The sequence below is a fragment of the Dryobates pubescens genome, chromosome 18 (genome assembly GCF_014839835.1).
Source record: "Dryobates pubescens isolate bDryPub1 chromosome 18, bDryPub1.pri, whole genome shotgun sequence".
Classification (NCBI taxonomy): Eukaryota; Metazoa; Chordata; class Aves; order Piciformes; family Picidae; genus Dryobates; species Dryobates pubescens.
The window spans coordinates 14,723,660-14,743,926 of NC_071629.1; positions in this window are offsets into that span (position 1 = coordinate 14,723,660).

Sequence of the window (20,267 nt, forward strand, 5' to 3'; positions counted from 1 at the left end):
GTTGTGAAAGAGTGTAGTGATAATTGTGTAAAGGAACCTGGAAAAATTTGTGAGCGCTTTGCTGTTTTATAGATCCTCTTGTAAATTATTCTTGTAATATTTTGGGTTTTGTTGTTCTTGTTGCAAAGGTTTTAAATATTTGTGACTGAATCTGTATGGTGCAAACGTCATATTGTTAACTTGCTGAGTTTTGTTATATTGTTTATGGAATAAATAATAATAAAAAAAAAAAATTAAAAATCTCATTTTAAGATCATGTATGAAGGAGACATTAAAACTGCCCTTTATTGAACAGTAGGAATCGTTTCTTTGACCAAATCGCTGCCGTAGGTGAGGATCTTGTGCAACGCCTTCATCACTGACCTGCACAAAGGGACGGAGTGGACTCTCAGCCAGTCTGCCGATAGTGCCAAACCGGGCGGAGCGGCCGGCACCCCGTCGGGCCCTGCTGCCCTTCAGCCAGACCTGGACAGGCTGCGGAACTGGGCAGAGGGGAAACTCGTGAAGTTCAACATGGGCAAGTGTAGGGTCCTGCACCTGGGGAGGAATAATTCTGCCCCTGTACGCTGCACTGGTTAGGCCGCACCTCGAGTACTGTGTCCAGTTCTGGGTCCCTCAGTTTAGGAAGGATGTTGACTTGCTGGAACGAGTCCAGAGAAGGGCAACAAAGTTGGTGAGGGGTTTGGAACACAAGCCCTATGAGGAGAGGCTGAGGGAGCTGGGGTTGCTTAGCCTGGAGAGGAGGAGACTCAGGGGTGACCTTATTGCTCTCTACAGCTACCTGAAGGGAGGTTGTAGACAGATGGATGTTGGTCTCTTCTCCTAGGCAGCCAGCACCAGAACAAGAGGACACAGTCTCAGGCTGTGCCAGGGGAGGTTTAGGTTGGATGTTAGGAAGAAGTTCTATACAGAGAGAGTGATTGCCCATTGGAATGGGCTGCCTGGGGAGGTGGTGGAGTCACCATCACTGGAGGTGTTCAGGAGGAGACTTGATGGGGTGCTTGGTGCCATGGGTTAGTTGTTTAGGTGGGTTGGATTGGTTGATGGGTTGGACGCGATGATCTTGAAGGTCTCTTCCAACCTGGTCCTATTCCGTTCCATTCTACTCTATTCTATTCTATTCTATAATCCCCTGCACAGGTACAAGCAAGAGCCTGACCTGCTGCAGAGCGGTTCCATGGAGAAGGATCTGAAAGTGCTGGTGGACAAGAAGTTCACCATGAGCCAGCAATGTGCCCTTGTGGCCAAGAAGGCCAATGGTCTCCTGGGGTGTGTTAACAGGGCTATGACCAGCAGATCAAGGGAGGTTCTCCTCCCCCTCTACAGTGCCCTAGGGAGGCCACATCTGGACTACTGGGTCCATCTCTGGGCTCCCCAGTTCAAGAGAGAACTAATGGAGAGAGTCCAGCAGAGGGCCATGAAGATGACAACTGAAGCAGTGTAGTTAGCAGCCCAGCAGGCAGGCCCCTGAAGGAGGCTTGCACCAGATCCCTAGAGCCTTCCAAACCAAGTGATACCAAAAGCTTTAGGAGCCTCCTGTCATAGATCAGAAGTTCAGTCTACTACCCATAGGCATTGTGCCAAGCCACAGCAGATCTCACTGCCCAGCATCCAAACTGGGGAAGGAGAAATGCTGAGTTCTAGCAGCATTTCTGGAGACACCAAAGGCATTTCCTCTTGGTAAAGTCCAAACAACTTCATTCTGCTGTCTCACTGACTCGCATGCTTTCAGTTGGGCCACATTCACCTGCTTCACTTTGGTATTTAGAGATGGTGATCCCAGGTGTGGCCAAATGGAAGGGACTGTCACAGGGAAGGTGCTCCCAGCCAGGAGCTGCCTGGCTTGGTGGTTTGTTGCAGAGCTGCGCAAAGCTGTGGATGTCCATAAACATCCATCAGGTCCCAGAGCTTCTGCTTGGTAGCTACAGGGGAAATTCTTCAGTTTAAAAGGTTCAACCCCAACTATTCTATGATTTCAGCAGCTTTTCCAATAGAAAAAGGCCAGGTGGGCTGTGCCACCATTTGCCATCTCTGCTGAGCCTTCCTCTGAGCTGGTTGCATCTTGAGGACCCGAGACTTTTTTTTCCCAACCCTTGTGCTTGGTGTCTCTCACTACTGAAATCTCCACTGCTGTACCACCAGCCAGCCCAGCAGCCTGGGGCAGGCACGCCTCCTGGGTTCATCAGCTGAACCCAGTTAGCACAAGGTGGGAACAGTCTCAAAATCAGATGGTGGTGAAGCATTTGCAGGCTGGAGGCCTCTAGAGGGTGTCAGGGAATGAGTTTGAATCGGGGATGTATTTTTTAAACTCTTCATGCAAGCAGTTGATAGAAAAAAAAATACTGAACTGGGAATTGCTTTGTGTTGGATATTTGTTAAGAGCTTCTCAAATACCTTTCCCACTTAGGAATGACTATTGCAGGTCAAACAAGGAGCTTGTTACAGCACTGTGAGGATGTCTGTGGGCTTTGCAGTGCTCTTGAAGCAGCAGCACAATGCAAACAGGCATCCGCATGCTGGTGCCTGAGCTGGTGCACTGCGAGGCTCCCCTTCCCTCTCCACAGTCATGGCCCAGCTGCAGACAAGGCCTGAAGGACCTTGAGGTGCTGAAACCTGTTCAGTGAAGGGCAACAAGGCTGGTGAAGGTTCTGGAGAACAGGTCTGATGACTGACAGATGAGAGAAGTGGGGTTGTTTACTCTGGAGGAAAGGAGACTGAGGTGAGACCTTCTCCTTCTCTACAACTGCCTGAAAGAAGGCTGGAGCCAGGTGGGAGTCATTCTCTTCACTGCAGCACCAAGTGATAGGATGAGAGGAAATGGCCTGAAGCTGCACCAGAGGAGATCCTTTCGTCAGCCTACAGCCAAGCTGTGAACCTTGCTGCTCGTGCTGCCACACTTCCAGCACAGCTAATCATGTACCCCTGGGCTGGCAGCATCACATCCACGTGGCTTTTTTGCACCTCTTAAAATTCCAGGTAGGAAATGCAGAGCAGGTGATGTGTGGTTTATGTTGATAAATGTACAGAGGCTTCCCCCATCCTGCTGTAGGACTTTGGTGGGATTACACCTAGAGCAGCTTTTTGCTTCACAAACACACCTTGTGCTGCAGCAAAAGCACTGGTTCAATATAGCACTTAAAGACACACTTTATCTTAAGCACGTCGGAGATTATATCCCTCTTTAGCAAAGCATTTAAGTATGTGCTTAATTTAAGGATTTAATTAAGGATTTTAATTGTAGACTTCAGGATGTGCTTACCTGCGTGGTTGAATATGGGTGAGATTACTGCACGCTGAAGATTTCCACATGAAGTAAATGACTAATTCTGGCTGAAAACAAGATGCTACATTTTTTTCATGCATGGTGCAGTTAAAACAGAAGGAAGAAAAAGGCAAGAGGCTGCTAACTTGACTCCTCTAGCTGAAAGGAGCATCCCCAACCAATCTGAGGTGATTAAAATCTAATATTGTTAGTTATAATCTCTAAAGTGGCATCTCAGAAAGGGGCACCTTAAAAATGAGTCTCCAGCTCATCAGCTTTAATGATGAGAAGCAAAGGGTTCAGATGTCCTCTCTCACTGGAGATGAGGATCTTGAAATGGAAATGGGCTGCAGGGGCTGTTTCTCCAATCATTAGGGGGTTTAGGCTGATTTCCTAAGGAAAGAGAGCTTCCATAATTACATTGCCAGCCTGCCTTTCGGGCAATTGCCCTAACTTTTGAACTCTGATAAATTCCATCTAATTGAGAGGATGGGGAGGTGGGGGTGAAGGAATTCCAAAGATACCAAGTTTAATGCAAACAAGTGACTCATTTCCTTTTTCCCCAGTAGCACTTGCTGTCACTGGAAAGCCTTTTCCATCCCAGTACTGGGACAGAGGTAGGATTACTGCTGATGTTTGAAGATGCATGGTGCCCAGCTTGCTCTGGGGATCAAACTCCTCAGGTCACAGGAGGTTCTTCTGCCTCTCGGCCCTGGTGAGACCACATCTGGCATATCTGGTCCAGTTCTGGGCTCCCCAGTTCAAGAGGGACAGGGATACACTAGAGAGTGTCCAACAGAGGCTATGAGGACCATGAAGGGACTTTAACATCTGTGTGATAAGGAGAGGCTGAGAGACCTGGGGTTGTTTAGTCTGGAAAAGACTGACAGGAGATCTTATGAATGTTTACAAATATCTGAAGGGTGGGTGTCAAAAAGAAGGTGCTGGCCTCTTTTCAGTGGGGTCCTGTGACAGGACAAGGGACAATGGATACAAACTGTAGCAGAGAAAGCTCCACCTCAACATGAGGAAAAATTTCTTTACTGTGACAGAGTCCTGGAGCAGGCTGCCCAGAGAGGCTGTTGATTCTCCTTCTCTGGAGACTTTCAAGACCTGTCTGGATGTGTTCCTGTGTGACCTGCCTTAGGTGATCCTGGTTTGGCAGAGGGGTTAGACTCAACAACCTCCCGAGGTCCCTTCCAACCCCCATCATTCTATGATTTTATGATTTCCTACTCAGCTGATGTCTTATGATGCTCCAAAGCTCACAGGCATTCAGAAGACACACAGGTCTGCAACCTTCTCTGAATTACTTGTTGGGATGTTTATTTTCTGCACACCTGGAAAGTGTGTGCGATTTAAATAGAGGAGAGTGAAGCCCAGAAGTCACTGCGCTTTACTGCTGAAGGCAGCAGATTGCCCTTGTCATTGCTTTGCCTTTTTGTTTGCTCATTTTATTGACCCTACTTAAAGTGACATTTTCAGCAATACCAGGGAAGATGTGGAAGCTGTCTATGAGTATTTGGAAGAGATAAACATGCAAATGTGAGAGGAGAAGCTGGGATTTGGAAGGGCTGGAGGAAATGGAGAAAAAGGAATGATCCACACTCCTAGCAATGGAAGAAAAGTCCTTCAACAGTGTTTGGTGGCGCTCCCACCACATCTCCTGAAACAGTGAGAGTTGCTAGATCTATATTGTGCTGGGTCCTGGGTGTCAAGAAGTAACTGAGATTGTGTCGTGGTTTGGCTGGGATGAAATCCTGGGCCAGCCATGGTCTGCAGGCTGATAGCAGTTTCCAGTCAGATAGAAGATTAAGGTGAGAGGGGCAGAAGCCAGGGCAGCTGCCCCAAGCTGGCTCAAGGTGTATTCCAGACCATAAATGTCATGCTCAATATAAAGGGGGAAGTTTGCTGAAGGCAGGAGCTCCTCCTTCTCCTGATCCCTCTCTTCCTTCTGCTGCTTCTCCCCATCCCTGGAGAGTCTTGCTCACCATCCTGCTCCTGAGGACTGCACCTTTCCACTGGTTGTGACCACTGAGTATTCCATGGGCTGAGTATAACTTTGACCACTTTGTACTTGCTTTAGCATTAACATTAGTTTGGCTGTTCCATTCAATCAGTTTTCATTTCAACCCACAACACTCCCCTCCAGTACAACACATGTATTGGTCTGGCTGGGATGGGGTTAGCTTTCCTCACAGTGCTGTGCTGTGTATAGATAGCTGGAAAGGTGCTGGGAACACACCCATGTTGTGGTTACTGCTGAGCAGTGCTGAGCAGCATCAAGGTGTCCCTCCAACATTCCCAAGATCTTGGGAATGGTGGGCCTGATCTTGGGAGGGAACATAGCCAGGACAGCTGACACAATCTGACCCAAGGGATATTCCAGACTATATGATGCTGGCTCAGCAATATAAGCCAAGAGAAAGGAGGAGAAGGTGAGGGACGTTAATTATCACAACTTTTATCTTCTGGAGCACATGCTACAACGTACTGAAGGCCTTCTTCTCAGGAAGTGATTGGATATTGCCTGCTGATGGGAAGCAGAGAATTAATCTTCTGTTTTCCTTTGCTTCCATACACAGCCTGTCCTTGTAGTCTATCAAACTGCCTTTATCTTGGCCCACAAGATTTCTGTTTTATTTTCTCCCTACTGTCCTACTGTGGAGGAGAGTAATAGAATAGCTTGATAGGCTCCTGTCATCCAGCCAAGGTCAACCCACCACCATCCTTTGTGGTGCTCAGTGTAGGGTATGAGACAACAGCACTTTTGTATAAAGTATGCATAGCTGGGGTAGTTGATGGCGAGCTCCTATGCAGGCCATGGAGTTTCCTGGCTGCAGGGCTTATCTCTGTGTTTCACTGAGCTTGGGAACACTCTCTTACAAACAATGGGGTGTGCTTTGCCCTGGCATTGGTGGCCTTGCTGGGCTGGGGGAACTGTCTTGTGGAGATAAGGAGGTCAGATCCCTCACAGTGTGGCACTGGCCCTTTTCTGTATTTGAAAAAGTGATCTCTGTTGGCTGACCCCAGCATTTGGAAATTGCCTTGAGCCAACCATTTGTACTTCTGGCCTTCATCTCCACCTGTCTATCACTGCCTGAAGGTTTTTATCACTTCCCACCTTTGTCTCATTCCTTGTCATACTAACTCACTTTTCCCACTTGCCCTTCTTGTCAGTATTGTGAATTTTTGCTTTTCACAGTGCTGCTCCCAGCACTGGAGAGGACTGGGAAGCTGGTCCCAACCATCCCTACCCACCATCCACATACCAGCTCATCCTCATGCCTAGTTCCTGCTCCTTGCATTTTCTAGACCCTCTCCTTCTATACCACCCTAATGAGGCTACATCTGGAATACTGGGTCCAGTTCTGGGCTCCCCAGTTCAAGAGAGGCTGGGAACTACTGGAGAGGGTCCAGGGGAAGCTACGAAGATGCTGAGGGGATTGGAGCATCTCTGTGAGGAGGAATGGCTGAGAGACCTGGAAAGGCAAAGTCTGAGTCACCAAGTGGCACTCTGAGGTCTGCTCTTAGGCTGCTAAGAGCTGAACAGTGCTAAAATGGAAGTATTTTCATCTTTGGGGTGATTTTACAAGGTATCACAAGCCCCATAGGGATTTTTCTTTTAAAGATTATATATTGAGCCATCTTAAAATGCAGAAGCAGAAGCAATTGTCATCCTCAGAGGGACCAGGCAGCAGATATACCTAGAGGGTACCCATTTGAAAGACTTTCTTGCAGATAAGCTACCCAGGGAGATAACCCAGGCAGCCAAAATTGCATTGCAGGCTCTTATTGATCCCTCTCTTTGGGGGACAGAAGAACTTAATGAAATGTGAGTTTCTGTGGATTTTTGCATCTTGCATCTCTTTGCTTCCTGCACAAACACTAAGGCATTTTTGCCTCTTCTTGTCTGTACTGGCACCTTTTATTTCTTTCCCAGCAGAATTTGTTTACAGATCTTCTAGACTGCATGATTATGCAAGATGAGGCTTCCAGCTTTTTAATGGAAATAACAATAGGGGTGGGTGGCTTTATAAAGGCACCTTCAGACAGCAAATCTACTTGCAGAGAGAAAAGTGCTTAAGGAAAGTGTTTGCTGGAGCACAGGACATTTTACGTCTAGGCTGTGTGGCAGAAGTGTCTTGAGAAGGGTGGCTGTAAGCTGGTGGAGATGGGAGCATCATGGGTGGGTACATGGGGCTGTTTAGCTTGGAGAAGAGCAGCCTGAGAGGGAATCTTCTTAATGCTTAGCAACTGCTGAAGAGTGGGGGCCAGAAGGATGGGGCCAGACTCTTTTCAGTGGTGTCCAGTGACAGAATGTGGTGCCCACACAGAACAAGGGGCAATGGGCAGAAACTGGAACCCAGGAGGTTCCATCTGAACATAAGGAAAAAATTGTTTGCTGTGAGGGTGCTGGAGCCCTGGAGCAGGCTGCCCAGAGAAGTTGTGGAGTCTCCTTCTCTGGAGAGATTCCAAACCCACCTGACCATTGTGATCCTAGACAAGTTGCTGTGGGTGACCCTGCTTTAGAAGAGGGGTTAGACTAGATGATCCTCAGAGATGCTTTCTAACCCTCACCATACTGGGATTCTATAAGGACTTACTGTCTGGAAAGACACCACAAGCTACTGCAGCAGCAAACAGCGATGGTTTTGCCTATCTAAGTATCACCACTTCAGAGAGTCACTCAGCATCGCTGCAGATACCTTCAGATGATCATCTAGAGCAAATAATCCAGGAAATGCTTGACATACCAACCCATCTATCAGATACCACCTGCTCCTTATCTTTTTGCAGGTTGCACAACTTCTTTGAGGGGAGGGGGGAACCTATGGCATAAAAAAGTGGGAACGGAAAAGATGCCTTCAGATGTGGTACTAAAGATGTGATGAGCAGGCTCCTTTGTACCTGCCACTGTGCAATACAGCACGATGATGGAAACCTTCATCTGGAGTGCAGGGCTCTGACTGACATGCTCCTGTTTCAGCACACTCCTAGTACAGCCAGGAGAAAAAAAACCATCTCTGCCAGTTCTGAGCCGTATAAGGTCCATGACCTACAGATGAGTCAATCTAATTTTATCCTGCAGTGAGCACTGGTGCACCTGTATAATGAATAGCACATTATCACATCCTTTGCTTGACTATCTCAATATAATATATATTTAGTCTTCATAGCCTTTGGTACATCCTGTTATTTATTCTTTCATCTACTGTATTTGGAGCAACTTGCTTGCAAGGTGCAGCCCTATTTATCCTCCTAAGGACAACAATAACAGGAATAAATGTTAAACTAAAGGAAGGAATAATAAACAACCAAAAAAGGCAGCTTTATTTGTGCCGTGCTGAGATGCGTTTCTCGGCAGCCCCAGAGATTCAACAGTCTGGTATTTATCACGACGAAAGGCAGGAATGTCTGATGATTACATGAAGGAAAATAGAGAGACTGAGCATAAACTGCAGACTGAGAGATAAGGGCACAGTTCTGCGGCAGGCAGCTGCTAAAGCTGTGGTTTGTCAAGCCAGCCCTGCTGCAGCAGAGAGCGGTGCACAGGGCAGGGCAGTGGGGGGGACAGAGCTGCAACCAGTGATAACCAGGACAGTTTAATACCAAGGAGAAGAATTAGGCAGCCTGCTTAATCACATTATTTACCACCTCAAGGATTATTTTTAAGGAATTTATCCCTCCTTCATCTCTTGTAGGATAATGCTGCAGAATGTTGGTGCTGGATATGGAGAAGGTTTAAGATGGTTCTTTTTGATGAGCCCCTAGCACGTTGCTCAGCAAAAGGAGTCTGTCTGGCCTATCCTGGAGCTGTGTCAAAGATTTAGCATTGAGCTGAGTCCATCAAGGACATGGTCTGCCCTTGGTTTCAAGGTAAGTCTGGCTCTTGAGGTACATGGTGGATGTAGCCCTGGCTCTGTTTGAAGGTAGGCCCTTGGAATGACCCCTCCACAACACACCCAACACAATGACACTGGCTCACACTGTGTTAGACCCTCTCCATAAGCAGGCTTAGCATCTCTGGGGCTTTTGGAGGTAGAATGGAGGAGAGCTTGTCTCTTGGAGGGTGAGAAATTCCAGTCTTAGCTGGAGTTATGATGATGCCAGGACCAGTGAAACCAGGAGCTGAAGAGCTGACAGGCCCAGGGAGCCCCTGGTCACAGTGCATAACTGCTATATGGCTTTGGTCAAGGTTCCTTAAAACTAGGGTTTGAGAACTCTCCCATTATTGCCAAGTCTGTGAAGTCTGCTAAGCTACAGGAAAAATGCTGAGATGGAGGCTCCTCTTGGTTGTGGACAACAGCTGCTGTGCTGATGAACAAAGAGTGAGCACCAGCTTAATTTTAAGGCTATGGTTATGAACTGGGTTAGTATTTCAGTTCTAAAAAGGAGATGTGCTGCTGCCTGGACTGTTGTGGACGTTACACAAACCATGTTCTTGGTTGAAGGATGATAAGGAAATTCATTACTCTGTACAATGGAGAGAACCTCATGGTTTTTAGCAGTTGCATCCCAGCAGTAGAAATCCTCCATTGTCCTGAGCCAAACACTGCCAAAGTAACACCTGATTCTGGTTTGGCTTCACTTCATCCTTTTGCACTACAGCATATTTGATGGAAGATTCAATGGGCTCTAGAGCTGGCATTTCCTAAGGACAATTCCATAAACTCATATGGACATCCTATCTCATATGATAGAGATCTTGCATCCTTTATAGGGTTAATATAACACTGAGTTTCTGCTTGGCAAACTCTTCTGACAGATCCTTTTCTCTCCACCCCAAAATAAAACCACCAACCTGTGACGATCAATAATCTCCTTTTGTGCTGGTGAGGAGATTGCTGAGTTACCCCAGCAGCCTCCTAGAATGGAGTGCAGCCCTTGTCACTCAACAGTGCCAAGGGCACCAGAAGCAATTAAAGAAAAATGAGAATTGATTTGAAGAATGTAATAATCATTTATCCAGCTGTGGGGGTAAAAAAAGGGGGATTTTATCATTGATATATTAGAAAGAGTAACATTTACTCTCTGATAAGCATTAAGGCACCCACGGAAGTCTCAGACCTGAAGGCCTTGCACTGTAAATGATTTAATTCAAAAGAACAAGAAAACAATAATGTTGCAAATCAATCCCAGAGGCTAAGGCATCTAGAGGTGGGCAGGGGAAGGGTTTCTGACTTCAGTCTCGGCGCAAAGTAAAAAGTCAAGCATCCCCCTGGACCCCATGCCTGCTTTCTATAGCAATTTTACTTCTCAGCACATTGTGCCCAGCTTGGTTTTGTAATCACTCTTACAGCTACACTTGGAAATACAGAGATGTTCATCCTTTGAGGTTCTCACATGTTGTGTCCTGTCCTATTGTGGCCTCTTTACAAGGGTTTGTAATAATAGGAGAAAGGGCAATGGCTTTAAGCTGGAAGAAGGCTCTCAGGCTGCGCCAGGGGAGGTTCAGGCTAGATGTTAGGAAAAAGTTCTATACAGAAAGAGTGATTGCCCATTGGAATGGGCTGCCTGGGGAGGTGGTGGAGTCGCCATCACTGGAGGTTTTCAGGAGGAGACTTGATGGGGTGCTTGGTGCCGTGGGTTAGTTGTTTGGGTGGTGTTGGATTGGTTGATGGGTTGGACGTGATGATCTTGAAGGTCTCTTCCAACCTGGTTTATTCTATGTATTCTATGTATTCTATGTAAGGGAGATTAGGAAGAAATTCTTTACAGTGAGACACTGGAACAGATTGCCCAGGGAAGTTGTGGATGCCCCCTCCCTGGAAGTGTTCAAGGCCAGGCTGGACAGGGCCTTGAACAACCTGGTCTACTGGAAGGTGTCCCTGCCTATGGCAGGGGGTGAAACTGGACGATCTTTAGGGTCCCTTCCAGCCCAAACCATTCTATGAAATGATATGCTCACTGCATGATAAACTGACATGGGGAGGGTGATCTCTGAGTACCAAGGAAAGAAAAACAAAGATGAGTAACAAGGCAAAGTGGTTTTGAGGGAGAGCTGCCCTAGCCTGTGTGTATCTCTACTTGCGCTTTGGTGGCGGCCCTTGGACAGGCAGTTTTGTCACTCTGTGCTCAGCTTCTCATTGCCCTGACAAGGGACAAGGAGCTTCATTGATCTTTGTAAAGTATTCAGTAAGCACCCCATTTTTCTTTCATGTTCTTGGTGTCCCTGCTATAGAAGACATACATCAAACCCTGCTTGTAACGGAGTAATTAAATGGCACTGCTAAAGGGGTGGCAGAGGATGGGGCTGATTACAGCTTGCCCAGAAATGTCTTCTCAAGGCCCAAGCCCTTTGACGTGATTCTCTCCCCCTTCCTCTGAATTTCTTCCTGCATTAATTTCAGCCAGTCCTGGGATTATTTGAAAAAGGGCCTTGGGGGACTTGTTCAAAGGCTCTGCCACCACAGATGACTTTGCTCTCTGAGCTGAAGCATTTCACTCCTATCTGTCTGGACATATGAGCTGTTCAGCACTGCTTCATTAGACAGGTTATTTTTAAATTCCCAGAAAGAGCAAAACATTGAGAGAGGAATTAGCATTTGCTGTTGAAACAGCTGCAAAACAGAACAGGCAGAACCACACTCCGGGTCCCCACCCCCCGTGAGCCCTGTGATTAACCAGGCAGCAGTACCCAAAGCCACTGGCACATGCTCAAGCTGCACAGGAGATGTTAGAAATCATGCCAGAAGATAAGGACTGGTGAGTGAGCATCCAAATTGTGGTTTGGATGTAAGTAAGTGACCATCAAAACGGTGTTTTGGATGTAAGAGGGAGACCATCAACACCGAATAAGATAATGTCTTTGAAAAAGATCTCCCTCCTATCCTGTGTCTCCCACTTTCTCTTTCCCCGTTTTTCCTCTGAAGGACTTCGACACTTTAAAACCTGCCATTCTGGTTTCTCCATATAAATTAATTAAAAGATAAAGCCTGCCCATAGTTTCTGCTTCCCCTAAACAATAATTAAAACCCAGCGGGCACCCAATAACTCCAAAATGCCAAGGGACAGCAATAAAGCTGATGTTATTTGGTAGTACTCTTGCCTGGTAACGTGTTTAAGTTTCCCAGTGGCTAATACTGCTCTTACAGCATGGAGTTAAAGCGAAAATAAAAGCAATAAAACTGTCAGAGGCACGTTTTGGTAGCTGTCTTGCAAATGCTGATTGCCCTGCGGCTTCTGCTGCTCAGGACAGCCATGGCTCACACTGATAATGTTACGTGGGTGGAAAAAAGAAGCATTGGAAAGCTGCAGCCTGTTATGGATGCAGCCTAAACCTGGAAAAGGGAGGAAGGATGACTCAAAATGGCCTTTCCACATAACTGGGAGCACACATATTGCAGCTAGGGCTGGAGGCTTGTGCCTGTCTGCTTCACCTCCTCCCTTCACCCCTGCCTGCAGTCGTGGCGTTTCTGTGTTTGCTCCCAAGAAACCTAGCAGGAGTTGTTCCAATAACCTGCTCCCAATTCCAGCTTGACAAAGGCTCCCAGATTCCTCTGAATTAATTCTTGTTCAAACAGGAGTGTTTCCTTTGGAACAAAACAAAAAATCTCATTATTTCCAGGGATTCTTCAGCAACGGGCACTCTGCCATCGCCAGCAAATTCTGGGTGGACTATTCCAGTGGACAACTGCTAAAAATATACAGCAGCCTATTTTCATGTCCAGCTACCAAATGCCACACTGCCAGGTAAAAAAAAAAAAAGAAAAGAAAACAAACAAACAAACAAACCACAAAACACAAAACTTTTAATGTTAAATCTAACAAATCTAAGCCACGTGCCTTCCTAGAAACTGCACTTAAAATGTCCCTTAACCTAATAGTTCTTAATCAGCTGTGTTCCTTGGGTGTTTTCCCATGAAGGTGTGTTTTCCAGCCCTCAGGCAAGTCTTCCCGGAACCCACAATAGAGGTAATGAAGCCTCCCTTGTCTTCCTTGATGTCTCCCTTTTTGGTTTCACAGAAGCGTTAAGCTCCTCTTGGCAGAGCATCTCATTAGGAGCTCATGTTCAGCTGATTATTCCTCTTCTGAATCACTGTTTTCCATGACTTTGTCACCCAACCCCGTAGTCCAGCTGCCACTCTATTCTTAGGCTGACAATTTTGCATCTGGTGGCAATGAAAAACATGCTGTTTACTTAAGCTTAGCTCATTAAGTGATCCAGATTAGGTTTGGTATCAGTGACCTGCCCCTAACATGTGCATTTTGCAGATCATCAGTAATGATGTTATATTCTCTTGTAGGTCACATTCTGTAGTGTGGGGTCAAGAACCATGGCTTGCTCCGCGATGCTTCTGCTTACAATTGCACTTGGAGGCCTGTCAATTAATTTTCAGTCCAATTAATCTGTCATATTGACATATATCATTCCTCTTTCTCAGACAAAATATTGTGAAAGACAGTTCAGATGACTTACTAACTGAAGGTTTATCCTATCAGCACTACTACTTTAAACCTTGACATTAAGGACCTGGGAGTGTTGGTGGCCAAGTCCACCGTGAGCCAGCAGTGTGTCCTCATGGCCAAGAACGCCAATGGTCTCCTGGGATGCGTTAGGAAGAGTATGGCCAGCAGGCTGAAGGAGGTTCTACTCCCCCTCTACTCTACCTTAGGGAGGTTGTATCTGGAGTACTGGGTCCAGTTCTGGGCTCCCCAGTTCAAAAGAGACAGGAAACTACTGGAGATAGCTCCACAGAGAGCTGAGGGAACTGGATGATCGCTCTTACAAGGAGAGGCTGAGAGACCTGGAGAAGAGAAAACTGAGAGAGGATCTTCTCAGCACTCATCAAGGGTGGGGAGCAAGATATCTAAACAGAGATAAAATGAAGAGAGTTTCACGTTATTTTAGCACTTAGAACTGAGGAAAAAAATAAATCTCCTTTTTAGACCTCTTCACCAGTGCAGTACCAGGACTGTCTGTCTAATTGTAGCATCTTGCAGCTGCTAGGGTGTCTGAGGTGCCTGAGAGTGTAACCATCTCTTGTTGGGTTTTTGCTGCTCACTTGAGAAAAGGCAATGGAGCAGGGGCATCTTCTTCTTGACACCCACCCTTCAGATATTTAAAAACACCGATAAGAACTTTAAAAAAAGGAAAAAAAATCTAGTAAGCACGGTGAAAGGTTTGTCAGGATGAAGAAGCTTTCCCAGTCTAAGATTCAATTCTGGTTCTGCACATGGAGCTCTTAATTGCCATTTTACTATTTCAGATGAGCTTCCTTGCCTCAGGCTTTCATAAAATCCCCCAGCTTCAGTTCTCAGACCTGGCAGAGTTGGCCTTTTTAGATCAGAGATGAAGTTCTCTCATCAGGGGACCAGAGTTTTCTCCAATTAATACAGGCAGAGGTGATGTTTCCCAGTGGGACAGTGTCATCACTCAGTCACACACCAGTGTTAACATGGATATTTTGGGATGGCCTAGGACAAATTCTACAACTTGTGGAAAAGAAAAAAAATAATTTCCCCTTTTCCCCTTCCAGGCACTGGCAACACTGTCATTGAGGCTGTCAAAGTGCTTGTGGGACATGGTGTACAACCCAGTGCCATCATCCTGCTAAGCCTGTTCTCCACACCTCATGGTGAGTTGGGGCTTTTGCTGTCTCTCAAAAGGTGCCAAATCCATCATCCAGGAATTCCCAGATATCACCATTTTGACCACAGAAGTTCATCCTGTTGCACCAACACACTTTGGACAGAAGCATTCTGGAACAGACTGACACACTCAGCACAAACAGATGTGACTCTGTCCTATTACAAGAGGGTTTTTCTACATTTTCTTATTGTTGAGTGGGTTGAGGGCATGTTTCAAAAGCTCTTTGGCCAAAGGGGAAATACTTGACTTTGATCAGTCATGGTCAGTCTCTGCCTGAACACTGACTCAGGTCCCTGACAATGCACTCTCAGTACAAAGTTGAGCATCTCAGCATTGGGGTTGTATAAATGGCTACACTCTGCTTTAACTTATTTATTCTTTTAGAGCCTGAATTTTTTGGGTGCAACTGGATTTCCAGCAACTAACTAGGTAGAGGCTGACAGTAAACATCAGGAGAGAAATCCTTTGGGCCTTTTCCACAATGGTACATAAAGATCTACCACACAGACTGCACCAGTGCAAGTGGAAATGGATTTTACCCCTTGAAGAGCTATTTGCATGTTAAATAAATACAAAAAAGCAAGCTACCCACACTGCTGAATACTTTATCTCCTTTGTTACCGGCAGCAGTGACTACAAACAGCTGGAGCAATTTCTATTTTCCAGTGCATATTCAGCAGGACTTTCTGCATCCTGCACTTATCACACTCTTTGTACATGACTTTCTTTCAGAAGCAAAGGGAAAAAGGAAAAAAAAAAAAGGGAAAAAAAAAAAAGTCAATTTAAAAAGCAAATAGCAGCCCAGCTTTAAAACCACAGGTGGCAGGGGGTGCAGTCAAAATGACTGCTTTTATGCTGCCCAGATCTGTAGTTAACAGCCTTTTTTAAAGGCCAAAAATACTAATTGCAAAACTGTATTCTCCTTAGTAGCCATCTACAATTATGTTTGTGGCCTCAGCTGCAATAATGCACAGAGCAAAAAGATCTCAGCAGCAGCCTTCTGAGAAACATGAAGTTTCCCCACAGGGATCTGACTGTTCATTTACACGTTGCCATGAAGAACACAGACTCATCGTGTCTCCAGCAATCAACGAACTGATGCTGGGCTCATGGACATTCACTTTTCATTGCAGTTTTCTCCACTCTGCTTTGCTCACAGGATGAAGGGGAACCTGCCTGATGGTGCTGCGGTGCTGGAACGCAGCACAGAGAGTACAAACACCAGGCACAGCACAAGGACTTTCCTTTGAGTAAGAGGAGAGAACAAAATGGAGTTCAGTTACTCAGGCACATGGTTGTTCCACTTGTTTTACACAACTTTGGTATTTGTTTCATGGTTCATTCTGAAGCTTTGAAAAGTCTGATGTGTAAGTATCAATTTGAAGTAGTGCTGAAGCAATCAAACTCTTTATTATTTCTACCTGTCCAAGAGTTTGTTGTAACCAATTGAGCCCTAGTGAGCCCTGCTTTGGCAGGGGTGTTGGAGTCAATGATCTCTGGAGGTCCCTTCCAACCTCCACCATTCTGTGATTCTAAATGAGGCTGAGCTGCTCTTAAGGAAATGGTAAAGCTGGCTGCAATTAATTACAAGCAAAGTTCCTGAGTAGGAGCAAGCTACTAAGAAATGTTTAAATCTGAGCTGGATGGCTGTGTTATCATAAAGGCATCTGTATTAATAACAATTAGAGGACAAAAATTGATTTAATGTACTACCTAATGATGAGTGCTGCAGCTGCACAGCAGGCAGGGACACAGCCTGCAGAACTCGCAGGTAGCTCTTCTGCAGGCTGTTGCTTGGCAGAGAAATGACATGGAAAGCATGACCTGTCTGGGAACAAATTAAAATCCAGAAGGGATACATGAACCTGCTCTGAGAATTCCTGTAAATCCACATGGCTTTAGACACAGCTCTGATACTTCTATCTCAAAAATATGCTTCAGTTGGCAGAATGAAACAAAGTCACCAAGTCACCTTCCTGTCTTTAAGTATAAAGGAATGAAGAGTTGTAAAAGGCATAAAAAGTACCTCCTTGGCGCTAAATTCCTGTATTTCCCTCATTGTGTTTAGTTGTCATCTTCCTCTCAGGATCTCCCTCCAGAACATATTTTGCCTGAACAGAGGTGATTAATTCTCCTGCTGTCTTTCATCAAACACCACTTAAGGTCTACTATGAGATTTACATCAGAAATGCAGGTTTAGATTGGTGGGACTGAGATGCTGGAGAATGTCTAAAGAAGGGCAACAAAGCTGCTGAAGGGTCTGGAGCACAATTCTTGCGAGGAGCACTGAGGGAGCTGGGGGGTGTTCAGCCTGGAGAAAAGGAGGCTCAGGGGAGGCCTTCTTGTTCTCTGCAATTCCCTGAAAAGAGGTGGTAACGAAGTGGGGCTTGGTCTCACCTCCCAATTAATAAGTGATAGGATTAGATAGAATGGCCTCAAGTTGCTTCAGGAGAGCTTTATGTTGGACTTCAAGAACAATTTCTTTCCTGAAAGGCTGTCAAGCCCTGGAATGGGCTGCCCAGGGCAGTGGTGGAGTCCCCATCCCTGTAGGGGTTTCAAAGATGCAGTGCTGAGGGCCATGGTTTAGTGGTGACCTGGCAGTGCTGGGTTAATGGTTGGACTTTGATGACCTTTAAGGTTTTTTGCAACTTAGATGATTTAATGATTCTATGATTTTGCCTGCTCCCCAAACAGGTTGGGAACTGAAAAGCTTGGATGTGGAGGGCTGGTACCTAAGTATTCTGGAGAGTTCTCTGGAGAGCACCAGCACTGCCAGCTAAACAAGACCTAGATCAGAATTTAACAAATTACTGAATACTGTCAAAAAATGCCTCTTTAAACTGCAAAATTGTTCTCCAGCTCTTTAGTATACCAAACCTGCTGATTCTCAACCAGCTGGAATAACCTCCGGAGATCCTGTTTAAATGGGAAATATTTTGTTGTAGAAGACATCAATATGGGCTTCTCTCCCCATCAGAAGAGAAGGACCCAGCCAGCATGTCAGAGCAACACAGAGAGAGTACTGAGATGGGAAAAAGAGCAAAGCTGGATTGTTAGGAGTTGTAATACCCTTAGTTTTTCTCTCAAGTTTGTTCCAGTTTACACACTAGTGTAAACTGACTTAATTTGCTTGCTCAGTACCTGTATCTGCTAATACTTTAAGTAAGAATTTGAGTTTGTCAGGTCTTCTGGGGTTTTTTTTTACCTTTTAGCTCCAGGTTTAGAAACTCCCAAGAGATTCAGATTTTTCTCACCTCACTGCATTTGGATTATTACTTACCTATACTGTGAATAAATTATTATAATATATTTTTAGTTAAAAAAACCCCAACAACAGCCCACCAGCATTTTTCTCATCTATCACTGCATACCAAATAACCAGTTTTTAAGACCCTGGGGGATTTACAGCAAATCTATTTACATTCATTGAAGGAAACTACATTAAACTTACCATGGCAAAGTGTTGTAATTCTCCTCTGCTATACATACATTAGCAAACTGAAAACACTTAAGTATGAATTACCATGCTATTGCTATAGATTTGGGGTTTTTTAGCTATACTGCAAAGTTCTCTATGCAAATATCTTTTCCCCTACAAGCTTTTTGAAATACATTGCTACACTGATCCTCATTTTTCCAATGTGCAAGCCATTCATTGTTATTAATGACAACTGGATACTGAAATCCACTAAATGGCTTGGGAAAATCAGAGCTTGTTCTGCTCTTGATGGACCCTGCAGGGACATTTGCAAATAAACTCCACCAAATCACACCAAGAGAGGTACTTTTCCTTAGCTGCCTCTCCTGGACCTCAGCTACAAGTTTTCCCACTGAAGTAAGCTGTGAATCAGCAGAATTCAGCTGCTAGAAGCAGCCACTGTGCAAACCAGTGCTGAACTTCAGAAAGTGCTGAGCTCAGTGACTTCTCACTGAGCTGAGAAGTCAAATCACTGAGCAGAACTAGTTCTGTTCTAAGGCAAACCAGGTCAGCTCCTCTGTTGCTTGCTGTTTAAGGATCTTCAAGACTTTTGATAAGGCTGGATGTTAGGAAGAAAGAACGATTGGCCATTGCAACGGGCTGCCCAGGGAGGTGGCGGAGTCAGGAAGTATTTAAAAAGAGACTGGTTTAGTTGATCAGATGGTGTTGGGTGATAGGTTGGACTTGATTGTATCAAATGTCTTTTCCAACCTGATTAATTCTGTGATTCTGTCATTCTGTAATTGATTGAAAGTATATTATTGAGGGGGAAAGAGAGAGGCAAGCAAACAAAATTGCCTGTCACATATGAAATACAGAGAGGACGTTCCAGGAGCATAAACCATCATCTTATCCCTCTGTTCAAATAGCAGAATATGCTCCACCTCCCATTTGCTCAATAATTCCCTAGCATCTTGCTGCTTAGGTTACTGGTGTATAAAAAAGCCACTTTTATCCTGCTCTGCCTTTGCCTAGTGTTCAGGAAAAGGTAGGGAGAAAAGACAAGATTCACTTTCATGCATAAATCACCCTGTTTGCAGTCTCATCACCTCCTGTTTTGTCAGTTTTTTAAGGCCTGCCATTGGAGTGCACTGACAGATGTCTTGCTGAGTTACTAATTGCCAATACTCACACTCAGTGGCTGTCTTATCAATTGTCAGCACAAGGTTTTCCATGATAAAGTGGATCGATTGTGCACTGATTGTCTGCCCCCTGAATTATCAATGTTTAGTAACAGAAATATAGTTTTTTTTTACCTGTTTCAAAGATGTCTGCCAAAAATGAAAGTCCACACACTCAGCTACAGGGGCTCTCTCATCAGGGGGTTGCAATTTCCTCAACTCCTGGAATCTGGCAGAGGCAGGTGCACTGTCCACATGAAAAGATCCATTTGTCAAGGGTCAGGAACAGGGCAGCTTTTCTCATTGACAAATATTTTGCTTCATTAAAACTCCAAAATTGCTTTGTGATGTTAAATTTGCCCTGCCTATATATATATTTTTTTTTAAATAATTATTTTATTTCACTCCCATTGAACAGGCAAAGCAGAACTTCCATCATGGCTTGACCACCTGTAATGCAGGATCTGTATTGCAGAAATGATGCAAAGGACTGATCTGATCTCTCCCAGCGCCAGTTTGGGTTTTAAAATGTAGCAGGTTAAACTTTTGCAAGGAAGATTTATGCTGGACTAGCTATCACTACTCTGCCACTCCAACTATATGCTGTACCAAGTATCATCTGTCCTTCTGCAGTTGGAATAACCTTCCTGTGCTTTGTCTTCTGGTTATTTCAGCAGAACTATAGTTGAGAACCTACATCTACTCTAGATGAAACTGGAACTACTTCTGCTCCCCATTGCTAATGATTTTGGCTTCAGTTCAGTGGTTTCTAACCCACTTCCTTTGCTGATCCCATGCTGTGGCAAGTAA